This window comes from Tamandua tetradactyla, chromosome 12, assembly GCF_023851605.1.
Source record: "Tamandua tetradactyla isolate mTamTet1 chromosome 12, mTamTet1.pri, whole genome shotgun sequence".
Lineage (NCBI taxonomy): Eukaryota > Metazoa > Chordata > Mammalia > Pilosa > Myrmecophagidae > Tamandua > Tamandua tetradactyla.
The window spans coordinates 26,546,418-26,558,641 of NC_135338.1; the positions used below are offsets into that span (position 1 = coordinate 26,546,418).

The 12,224-nt window shown below is 46.8% G+C and overlaps 2 long non-coding RNA genes across 2 annotated transcripts; one reads left to right on the forward strand and one right to left on the reverse strand.

Moving 5' to 3' along the window:
* Window positions 1-801: 801 nt before the first annotated feature.
* Window positions 802-2,413, reverse strand: LOC143651278 (uncharacterized). Its single transcript, XR_013159949.1, has 3 exons — window positions 2,318-2,413; window positions 1,217-1,364; window positions 802-1,097 (listed from the first exon to the last, which is right to left on the reverse strand). It is a non-coding gene; the product is annotated as an uncharacterized LOC143651278 (long non-coding RNA).
* Window positions 2,414-6,384: 3,971 nt separating this feature from the next.
* LOC143651913 (uncharacterized) lies at window positions 6,385-11,178 on the forward strand. Its single transcript, XR_013160329.1, has 3 exons — window positions 6,385-6,620; window positions 8,456-8,514; window positions 10,145-11,178. It is a non-coding gene; the product is annotated as an uncharacterized LOC143651913 (long non-coding RNA).
* The last annotated feature ends 1,046 nt before the right edge of the window (window positions 11,179-12,224 follow it).

The following is a 12,224-nucleotide window of genomic DNA, read 5'->3' on the forward strand; positions in this document are numbered from 1 at the left end:
CCCAGGTTTTCTCCACGTGTAAAAGGGACCGTTGGGAGGCCACCCGAGCAAGTGGACGTAACGTGCCTCCCCAGGACTGGGTCCAGGGTGAAGAAAGCCAGGCACTGCTGCTTCCCAGTGATTCAAGGAAGGGGTAGTAGCACAACATTGCAAATGCAATTATTACCACTGCGTTGTGCATCAAAAATGGTTAAAATGGAAAATTGTATGTGGTGTCTAGGTTGCCACAATAGATTCTTTTTTAAAACAACAAGGCAGCTCATCCTCAGGCTCATGCCGGTACAGGACCTGCATCTGAGAGCATGCGCTTTCTTAACATTTGCACTCTCGGTGCCTCACTTGCCTCACCCTAGACTCCGCCCTAACCTTGGCACAGAACAGGTGTTTAGCAAGTCATATCGGTCTTCCAAGGCTACTCTCACATGTTGCCACAAACTGGGTGACTTAAAACAATAGACAATTATTCTGTCTCGGATCTGGAGGTTCAACGTCTGAAATCTCGGTGTTGGCAGGGTCGTGCTCCCTCTGACAGCTCTAGAGGAAGATGTGTCCTTGCCTCTTCTTAGCTTCTGTGGTTTGCTGACCAGCCTTGCTGTTTCATGGCTTATGGCCGCAAAGCTCCCATCTCTGTCTCGGTGGTTGTCCCCATCTGCACAGGGTGTTCTCCCTGCATGCCTGTTCTCTTCACAGGGCCTTCTTAGAAGGATACAAGCCCACCCTAGTCCAGTAGGACAGCTTCTTAACTTGATTATATCTGCAAAGACCCTTTTCCAAATAAAGTTAGACACGTAGACACCACAGCTTAGGATTTGAACAAATCTTTTGGGGGACTACAATGCAACTCACCACATCAGGGGGAGCCATCACTATGGAGCTTCAAAGAGGGTGTATCCTGACAGGGGCACAAGACTCGAAGATGAGAAAAGGTATTTAACAATACATGAGAAAAACAACAGCTCAGTACATCGCCCTGGAGCACACGGCAGATACCCCATGAGCCTTATAGGTATTATTTCTTTGCAGCAAATAACGCCCCCAGCCTGCAGAAGAAATGGAGCCATTTCTGGAAGATCCAGGGCTGTTGCCAGAAGCAGCTGCTGCAAACAAGAATTTCTTTGCATTAATTTGACAGATAAAAAACATGAAACATCAGCAGTTACCTTCCCGTGATCTACAGCAATGTCCCTGATCCACCCCTGCCAGCCTTTGTAGGTACTTTTTCTCTCTGGTGCCGTGTCCTCATGTCTGCCCTAGCCGTGCTGGACTCTTCTGTTCTCAGATGTGCCACCTTCTCTGAGTCTTTCTAAACGGAGTTTCATCTTCCTGGAACACACCCTCTCCATCCCCAACTCCTTTGCCTTCACCTGGCTCACATGGGGGTGGATAGAATTGTGTTAATTTTTGTGGTGGGGATATAATTCACTTGCCATAAAATTCACCCCTAATTGTGCAAATCCGTGGATTTTAGTGTGTGTTCACAGGGTTGTGCAACCATCACCACTGTTTAATTCCAGAACATTTTTATTACCCCAACAATTAATCCTGACCTCATTAGCAGCCATCCCTCCCCACCCCCACCTCCCCGCCCTTACTGTCACTAATCTACTCTCTGGCTCTGAATTTGCCTCTTCTGGACATTTTCATATAAATGGACTCATAGAAAAAAAAAACTAAAAAGACTTCAAAGTGCACCTCTGCTACCCAGCACGTATTCCCCCCAAGAACTCTTCCAGGAAAACTGACACCAGGGGAAGATGGTTCTGTTCGTCCTGTGATTTCTCAAGTGCCCATGGGTGGGGATGAGGGCAGAGGGAGTGTGTAAGAGCTTGGCCATGTCTTGTTGGGAGAAGGAGAGCGCTTCCACAGCTCAACTCTAAACCATTTATCTCTAACAAAACATTCGAACTAATTCTGGTTAATAGTGAGGTATGGTGAAAAGAGTATTGGGTGTGGAATTAAAATTTTTGGTATCAGGCTTATGATTCATCCCTTACTACCTCCATAACATTGGGCAAGTCACCTGACCTCAAGGAAACTCAGTTTCTTCATCTATAAAATGGGCATATGTACATATATATGTGTGTCTGTTGAATCCCTTCACGGGACTGTTGTGAGGAGCAATGAAATGAGAACCCTCCAAGGTAAACAGACTGTACACAAATTTCCCAATAACTGTTAACTGGTTGAACTTCTGAAGATTCCCAGCCAAGAGCAGGAAGAAGGTTGCTTTGGTTTCCAAACTGCCTCATGAGCAGGACCACTGACACAGAGCAACCCTGACCCGTGAAAATTTGAACCCCGCATGCTTAGTTCATACCTGGCTGGTCCCATGGGGAGACACAGAAATGTTTCTCTTCTTGAGTCAGGAGGGGCTACCATGGAAATCTCAGCAGATTAGATGTCTTATTATGACATCTTCCTTGCAGCAAACCCACACCACCAGTGACATCGAGCTCCCGAATCTGGGAGGATTGGCCCACCTCTTAAGGTGGGTTGCCCTTGGGGTCTCTCTCCTCCCTGGCCATGCCAGCTCTTCAGATCTGGACCTTAGGAAGACCCCTGGATTTTCTCTCTTCCGAGCCTGACAGGGTGGCATGTGGTTCCCCACGGCAGCATAGATTCCTCAGGAAGAGTCTTTGGGCGAAGGAGCAAAGGCACCTGCGGGGAGCCAGTAGATCCTCTCAACCACCAGAGCCGTGGGGTGGTGGGGAGGTGGGTAACCCACAGGTGGAGGTGTGACCCACCAAGGCAGCTCAGAGACAGACCACAGCTGGTCATCTGTCTCCCCAAACCTTGACAAGGGCTGTCCTTCCACCCAAGGGAAACAGCAAGGACATATTATACACTGTTTCAAAGCTCTCTTTCTTGGCCTTTGGTATATGTTTTTCTTTGTTTCATGAAGGTTAGTGATTAAAACCTCCTGTGGACAGCACCTACACTTGGAGTAGCTGGTCCCATTTCCTTAAGCACGAAAGTCAACTTTCTTGAAGGGTTGATAAACTAAGGGAAGCAGGAACATCCTATGCATTGCACTCCCCTGTGCTCTTTCAATAAAAATATCTTCTATTGGGGGGAAGAAATCCGCTTTTAGAAGCACTTTTAGCACAAGACATAAAAAAAGTAAACCCTGAGACACAAAGTATAGGTCTTTGACTCAACTGTTACATGTCCCTGTCCAAATCTGGGTGCTCCTCAGAGGAAAACAATAAATTCCATATTCAGTCCTCTAACTCTGATTGACATCTGTTCTGCAGTCCTCCCGCTACAGTTGCCTTCCCCTTCCATCAAGGGTTCCCAGACTCTTACGTCTCTGCCTCCTGTCTCTAGATGAAAACACACAACATTTCTGTGCCTCCATGTCAGTCAGCTTTTCCCCCCGAGGTTTACACCTTAGTTTTCCAATTAGCTTCTGAAAGATCCCAACCTTTTCCCTTCTGAAATTCTATTTAATGATAAATAAATAGCACATGCTTTCAAAAACATATACCCAGTTTGTTTGCTTCTCACAATCTCTAATGGTGAAAAATCATGAAGTAGAAACAATTTCTCCTTTCTGTCAACCTTTCCCTCTTTTGAGATCTTCAGAGGCTTTGTGTGTTTCCCTTCCCACCCCCGCCATATGCGTTAGGGATCTTAGCAGCAAATGATAAAAATAAGCTCTGGCTGATCTGAGCAGAAAGGAAATTCATCAGAAGGATATTTGGTACGTCACGTCATCTCCGGAAGGGCTAGAGAACCAAATTTAGGGCTTTGCACCCAGAAACAGTGTCCCTTAAACCATGACAAAGAACCTGTCTAGTGAGAATAGCCCTGCCACAGCCACTGGGTACTGAGGCCACTTGTTGGTATTATAGTCACCACTGCCCGAGGAACTCGGACCTGCACCTCTGGAGACAGAGTTTATTGTGACCCCCATTTGTGTCACTAGCTCCTAATTCTGAGCCCAGCAGGTATGTCCAATAAGCAGAGCCCAGGTCACGTGCCCACACCCTGGCTGCAAGGTTGGCTGGGAAAGAGGGCACATGGCACACGCATCCCCTGATGTGCAGGCTCTGCTGTCACCCAACAGGAGTAGGGAAGTAGGGGACTCCCCCAAACATGGGGGGACATGTTCAGATGCTGTTTGGCCACAAAGAAAGGCAGATGTGTGCTACGTCTCCTTCCCCCAAAGCCACCCAGCTCTCTCTCCTGCTCTTCCCACACATGCATGATCACTGCCTCAATAAGCTGAGACCTAATGTGCTGGCCCTCAGAAATGATTGCTTTCTTCAGGATGACCAAAGGAAAGGGCAATGTTTAAGGGAAAGCATCAGTAGTGGAGATAGCATAGGACAGAGACTTTCACACACTTCTGACTTCTACTTATGTCTGAATTGGAAGAACAAACACTGTTTTTTTATTATCCACCAGATCACAAGAGGCCTGAGGGCATGGGGCCTGTTCTAATTTGCTAGCTGCTGGAATGCAATATACCAGAATCAGAACAGCTTTTAAAAAGGGGAATTACTGAATTGCTAGTTTACAGTTCTAAGGCTGAGAAAATGTCCAATTAATACAAGTCTAAAGAAATGTCCAATCAAAGGCATCCAGGGAAACATACCTTGGTTCAAGAAGGCCAACGAAGTTCAGGGTCTCTCTCTCATCTGGAAAGGCTCATGGCAAACACAGTCACAGTTGCTCCCTCATCTGGGAAGGCACGTGGTGAACACGGTCAGGGTTCCTCTCTCATCTGGAAGAGCACATGGCAAACACGGCATCATCTGCTAGCTTCTTCTCCTGGCTTCCTGTTTCATGAAGCACCCCAGGAGGCATTTTCCTTCTTCATTTCCAAAGGTTGCTGGCTGGTAGAGTCTGCTTCTCGTGACTATGTCCTTCTGCTCTGCTCTCTCTGAATCTCCCATTCTTCAAAATGTTTCCTCTTTTATAGGACTCCAATAAACCAATCAAGATCCACCCAAATGGGGGTGGGCCACGGTGGCTCAGCAGGCAGGAATACTTGCCTGCGATGCCAGAGGACCCAGGTTCGATTCCCGGTGCCTGCCCATGTTAAAAAAAAAAAAAAAAAAAGACCCACCCAAATGGGTGGAGACATGTCGTCACCTAATCCAGCTGAACAACCACTCTTGACTAAATCACACCTCCAGGGAGATGCTCTGATTACAATTTCAAGCATACGGTATTGAATAGGGATTATTCTGCCTTTATGAAATGAGATTTAGGGGGCATACTTCCTTTCAAACCAGCACAGGGCCTCTCTAATCTGGGCTGGCCTTTGTAACTTCCTTTGGCCAATATAATGTGGTGGAAGTCAAGTTTGCCAGCTCCAAGGCTAGCCCTCCAGAGCGCTTGCCTTTACACTCATCCTCTCAGAGTGCCGGGCCAGCCTGCCAGAGGGAGGATGAGAGAACATGCGGAATAAAGACAAGCTGTCCCAGCTGAGGCCATCTGAGACCAGCCACCCCTAGCCAACCTGCCGGCTAACTGCAGATGCACATATGAGCACAGCTGAGACCAGACAAACCACCAGCCCAAATTACCAACCCACCAAACTATGAGCTAAAGATATGGTTGTTACTTGAAGCCACAAAGTTTTGGGGTGGTCAACTAGGTAGTAAAAGTTCATTGATACAGGGCAATTGTTCTTTCTGTAGTAACTCTGTGGAGAAGGGAGCGGGTGTCAGGGTACATCTACAAATGTAGATGTAGTTGGTGCCCCACTCCTATCCTCTCACCCCCCCCATTTCAGTGCTTGCCTGTCCAACTTCCAATTGCCAGCACCTGTACTTCTACTCGAGGGCTCACTCTGACCACCAGATCCCTCTTTGTACCTTCGCAGCAGAACAGAAATGCCAAGCAGCCCTCAACCTATGAATGAGAGAGGTGGTATATAAACACCCCAGTTCCTTCACTACTTGGGTGAAATATCTCGGAAGCATGTGTCCTTCACTGGCTCCCAGATCTTCCCCATAAATCAGGCTTCAGCTACTCATGATAAGAACTAACTTGATATCAAAACCTGTATTAATTGCCTTCTCTTTACTGACTCACTCCCTTGCTCTCCTATTGGTGCTCCCAGGGATCCTCTCCAAAATGAACAACTTGCACTCAAATGCTTATCTCAGGGTTTGCATCCAAGCCACATGAGACGGGGCTAGCATGCAAAACAATTGCTGTCATCAAGCCACCCACCTCTGTGGTCCACGACCTCCCCCACCCCAGTCAGAGATGCGAGTATCAGCTACATGGGCACTGCCCATTAGCCCACTCCAGCTCCCCCAGCTCACATACCCCAGGACAGCCCGGCACATGGTTTGAAGGACTACTTTCTCCACCAGCTGGCTTTGTCAACAATTACTGCTCTTTTTCCTCCACTTTTAGATTGACCAACTGCCTCCTCTCATGCTCTGGAAGGTGATGGTGGGTGGAGGAGGAAAAGCTTAGAGAAGAGATTCCTTCCAGTTTGGGAACGGAAAGGAGTGGAGCAGGCTGAGCTGTCCCCACTTGTCTCTCTTACCTTGTCCGGAGATGTCAAAACGCCCAACCTGCACCCCCAGAAGGATGTGATATTCAGAGGAATAAACACAACCCCTGCCACTAAGTACTCTGGGCTCATCTGCCAGGTACATGCATTGGACAGATATTTACTAAGCATCTACTATATGCTGAGCACTATGACCCAACAGGGAATGGAAATGACCGTAGCCCCTGCCTTCATGGAGCTTCTGTTCTAGTGGGAAGATACTATACATACTCAGACATACATGTGCACACGCATATATACACACTCACATAACATATACGTAAAACCAAGGCTCGGGGCATCTACCTTAGAGCCTCATGGCAAAGAGGGAGCAGAAATGGGCATGGTTTCTGGGGTCAGACAGACCTGCATTCAAATCCTGCCTCCACCTTCAAGTAGCTGGTTGACCGTGGGCACGTGCTTAACCTCTCTGTGCCTGTTTCTCCCTCTGTGAGACAAGAACACAGGGCTAACACCAGGACCTACCTTGCAGGGCTGTTGGGAAGTTTAAGTGAGGCAACATCTGGCACCTACAAGCTCTTAATAAATCTTAGCTGTTAGGATTGCTCCTAAGGGGGCCTCATTTGTTGTATAAGCTACCTTGTTTCCCACAAACTCAGCTGGCACAGGAACCCACAGGTCACGCACATGAGAGAAGGCTGTAGGCTAAACGCCTTCAACACGGCTGCCCTATGTTTGATTGCTTTTCTTTTCCAGAAGAAATAAGGCTTTTCCTACTGCATTTTTTTTTAAACACACTGTGTTTCTGGGTCTTTATTTTTCTCATTCTTGACAGAGATACGAGTTCAGAGAACTACTTCTCTGTCACTGGGAGGGGCCAAGGCTCAGGGGCAATGATGCTGGCCTTCAGCCCCAGTTCTGGGGGCCTGTAGAGCGTGGTGGGGGCTGGAGGAGCTGGAGAGCACCACCCTCCTTAAAAGAAACAGGCATTAGTTAGATCCGCAAGACCGACGCCGCTACGGATCCCAAAAGGGGAATATGAGCCTTATGTGTCAGGAAGCTGGATTATTATTTCAAAACTCTTGGCTTTTAAATGTCGACTCAAATTTTTTTAAATATTTGAGACCATTCAGTTTTGACAGCTGATCAAATGCTATTTAAGTTAGTGTTTAATATTTAGAATTTAAGAACTTGGCTATCTGAGTTTGTAGACTTTTTTCCCTTATTGCCTTAATTTGAAATTGCTTTATGAAACTGACCGCACAAACACAGGTTTTACAGTGATTTATATGGATACCTTATTTAAATATGCCTATGGTTAAGCTAACTAAGATATCCATTTTTGGTAGTTCTAAGTGTATTGTTTGTTTCCTTAAATAAAATAAAAATTGAAATATATTTATATATTTCAAAAATAATATATATACATTTATATACTGAGTGGAGGATATGAAAGGGTCTTTGGACCGGCTGAGACCCATTTGGGCGGTGAGTAACCTGAGACATTTCTGTCCTTTTGCTCATCTCAGGGTCTCCGCAAACAGTCTGAGCTCTATCGTGGCTCAAGGCTGCCCCTTTAAACAGCTCCAGTGGATGCCATTCGCGTTGGGCTCCATGAGTCTTTGTAGCAGCTTCTTGATCATGTATCTGGGCCCCTGTGACATCCCCAGAGCCAGGACAGTGTGGGGCTGCAAATAAGTTTCTGTCCAGGCAGATGCTCCCCCCCACCAGTCTCTCCCTCCTCTGATTCCTTGGCGCTGAATGTGCCACCCATGCAGCAGAGTGAAACGAGCTGAACTGCCCTCTAATTACATACTCTCAAGTTAGTCCTTTATTATATTAGCATAGACTGCTGTAAGCCACACAATATCTGGTTGGGGTCATTGATGGCTTCATTAGTTTGTGTCTTGATGCACAACTAAAACATTTTTTCACGAATGGGAATCACATTTCATATCTTTTTGTACCGTATAGCACCTTTTACTGAAAGAGTTCCCAGTTCCTATCTACGTGTGGACTGATTCATTCCAAAGGTAATTTTAAGTTTGTCGCTAATGCAGGTGGTACTTGGGTGACACTGCATGATAGAAAAAAAAAAAGAAAAAGGAAAAGGTTTCTCTCAGGAACACGCAGAAAGAGAGATGTGCAGTGGGAAGTCCTGAACTTACCTAAAACCAAAAAATTTAGCCACCTTTCTGCCTTCCACAACACATGCCGAGTATAAAGTGCCCACTTGCAACAGTGTCTTATGTTTGCCATTAAAAATTTCAATGTTGTCATTAAGAGTAGGTTATTTTAAATTTCTCACCAGTTAAATGGAATCACCCAGTTATCCTGGTCTTCTCCTGAGGGAGCTAGAGAAGAGACTGTATAAACCAACCCTATGGAGAAAGTATATATAATCAGAAAATAGTAGATATGTTGTGGCTGGGTGCACCCTAAAATACAGCAAGAAAAAAAAAAATCCTCAACTGTTAATGTATGCCTGGGTTGAACTATCTCTATTTAACCTGATGATTCTTTAGTCAGCTTCTTTAGGGTCTATCTAGGGTCCTTGTCATTTATTATGCAGACATAATAAATGTATTTGCATTTGTATTTGCTCTTCACTTCCCAAGGCTACTTAATTTTTGCTTCTGTTTTAATAGGCCTAGAACCCTAATAAGAGAGAGTTAAACCCACAGTTTGAGAACAGGGAAAGGAGTATAAGCACAAAGAACCTGAATCACAAGTTAGTCCAGCTAGAGAGGTACTTAAAGATAACTGAACCCAACCCTCTCTTTTTTGTGTGTGTGGGCAGGCACCAGGAATCAAACTCGGGTCTCTGGCATGGCAGGTGAGAATTCCGCCACTGAGCAACCATCACACCGCCTCCAACCCTCTCTTTTAGGAGATGAAGTGACAGAGCCCCACAAAGTCCGGGTGACTCACTCAAGGTCACAGTGGACAGCAAAAGGGACCACGTGTCCATTTCCCGGTGCTTACCCACTGCCCATTAACTGCGGGCACAAGGCACTCTTTCAGACATCTGCAGCCATCTGCTCCCTTCCAGTGATGGGCTCTTAGTATTGGAAGCCATAGAGCCTATACCAATGGCAAAATTGTATCCATTCCCTCAAGTAACATTTACAGAGTATCTACTGAGTGCCACACCTGGTGTTGACATGGGAGATGGGACAGTGGACAAAAGCCCAACCCTCCTGTCTCATCGGGTTTACCTTCACATTCAGTGAGATGATGACAGGCAAAGAAATAAATGAATGTGACATGTTCAGAGAGTGATGAGCACGGTAGAGAGTGAAAAGGAGGCGGGAGCTTTGGACAGGGTATGAGGGAAGCACAACACCCTGGATTTGAGGGGTGGTGGGCGCCGAGCTTTTGTTTGAACCTTACCAGTGACAGAAAATTTACTACCTCGAAAGGCCAGTTCGATTGTGTTAAAAACTCCTTTCCTGGACTCAGCTGGTGTCTACCTTCCCGGGACTCCAGCCTTCGGGAACTCATTCTCTGGGTGTCCCAGGAACCAGTCAGCTAATTGATGTTAAACAGCATGTTCAAATGCAAAGCACAATCCTAAGAGAGTTGTCTCACTGTTTTAATTTAAAATAGCGTGTTTGGGAAAATACAGCATTCCAAGAGGATGACTTACATATTCTCATTCAGCCCACAGTTCATAAAAGTTTTTAAAACCAGCACTTCAAAGGCTTTCCAGACAGGCAACATCTAGAACCCTGGACCTGTCCGTGTCAGTCACATGACATCATTAACAGGACAGACGTCCCCACTTCCAACTCTAGTTGGGGTTTTACAACAGTGACATTTGCTGACTCCATTGCTCCACCGTTCAGCAAGACGAAGGAAATTTGGTTCTGTGCAATTTGCCTTCTAAGATATTTATGGAATCATAGAACAAAGAACTCATCTGGGCCAACCCCTCTATTTCATCGAAAAGGAAATGGAAGTCTAGAAATAAGAAGTGACCACCCAGGTCCCATCAGCAAGTGTGGGCTCTGGCAGGACTTGCCTTTCTCACCCCCAGTCAGGCCGTGCAGTGTTCAGCAGTCACCCTGATGTCCAATGCCCAAGTTTGCTTGCATGTTCGGATTGGCCTTTAAATATTCCAGGGATTTTCAATGCATGTTTAGGAGGAGAAAGCCCCTTTCCGTGAGGGCCTCCCAGGTTACAGAAATCTTCATGGGACACCTGACTACCTGTTGAAGGGGCCTCATTCACCATTTGGGTTTGACATATATTGTTTGGGTCGCGGATCGCACCTGCTGTACAGGAAGACACAGCTCTGGCTACAAACCTAACCAAAAACCGTGGGATGCAGGAGGAACACAGAGGTCAGGGACAGCACAGAAGACCCAAAAAATACACTGTCTTTTAACCTGAGTCCAAAAGTCTGCCCTAACTGCCTGGCTGCCCCCCGTGCCTCAGAGCGCTCTGGGCTGGAGCAGAAACAGGGGAAGAGGTTTGAGAAGACAACCTGTCTAGACCAGTACGGATGTGGTCCCCGGTCCCCACCTTCCTTCCTCCTGCCTGCAGCAGTTGAGGGAGGATTTGAACTGGGGCTGGAGCTGCTTGGGGCCACCTCGGTCCTTCCTTTCCCTCTCTGGTTTCAGCTCTCCCGCTGGAGCTCGAAGAAACTTCCATTTTCCTCCCTCTGACCTTTGCATTAGCAGGAATAAATGACTTTCTCGGGTGAAGAGGGGATACTGAACGCAATAATTATTGCATAATAATTATGGGCAGTATCTCTCAGAAAAGAAAGTTCCAAAAGAGGGAACACCAGCTCCTGCAACCATCCCAGGGCCTTCCAGAGCAGGCCCTGAGGGTATACATTTCAGGTAGACTGGGAGCTAATTAGAGAGCAATCACCTTGGCCCTTTTATAAGGCTTTTGCATTACCTAGCTTACGATCGCACATCAGACAGGACAACACCTCTTCAAATGATAAAATATTATTTCCCCCACCACTAGTCATGCAGCAACAAAGCTGAGGTAGGGACTTGGTTTTCAGTATGACTGCTGCATCTTTGGATGAGCCTAGTACAGCTGCAGTCACCCCGTTGTACCTCAGTTTCCCCATCTGTAAAAGAGGCAGAAAACATGCCCACCCTTTACTCACCATGCCAACCCCCTGGGCCACAGCTAGGGTGACAAGATGGGATGGAAACATCCTAGGGAAGAGACACATTCTCTTCCATGACTCTGGGTCCCTGGGATGGGGGTGGAGAGGCAAAAGAACTTGGATAGCTGATCCATTCTCTTGATCTCCTCACTTCAACCCACCTGGAGGGGACCCCACCAGGAGGAAGAAAGGGTCTCCAGCATTGCTGCACAGCCCAAGCATCGCAGAACCAGTCTGCTACCCACACCTGCCATTGTTCCCAGAGCTATCTGGCATCTGCCTCCCAAGTCCAGGGTGGGGACTGAGAGCCTGGGTGTCAGGGTCAGACAACCCTGGATCCTGGGTCAGTCCCAGACAGCTGTGTGATTGGAAATAGTGACATCTCCCATCTGTACAACGGGGACAATGGTATACGTTGGAAGGTTGCAGTTCAGTCAAATGAGGCCATATAACAGAGGGCTGGCGCAGCACCTGGCACACATAGTGGCCCACGTTTTTATTATAGCAAATTTTAAAAATCTACAACATACACTCTACATATGCATTTGGGGCAGGAAATCCAGAGGGTGAGTCAAAGCAGCAAGAAGAACCAGGAAACAACCTAAAGGA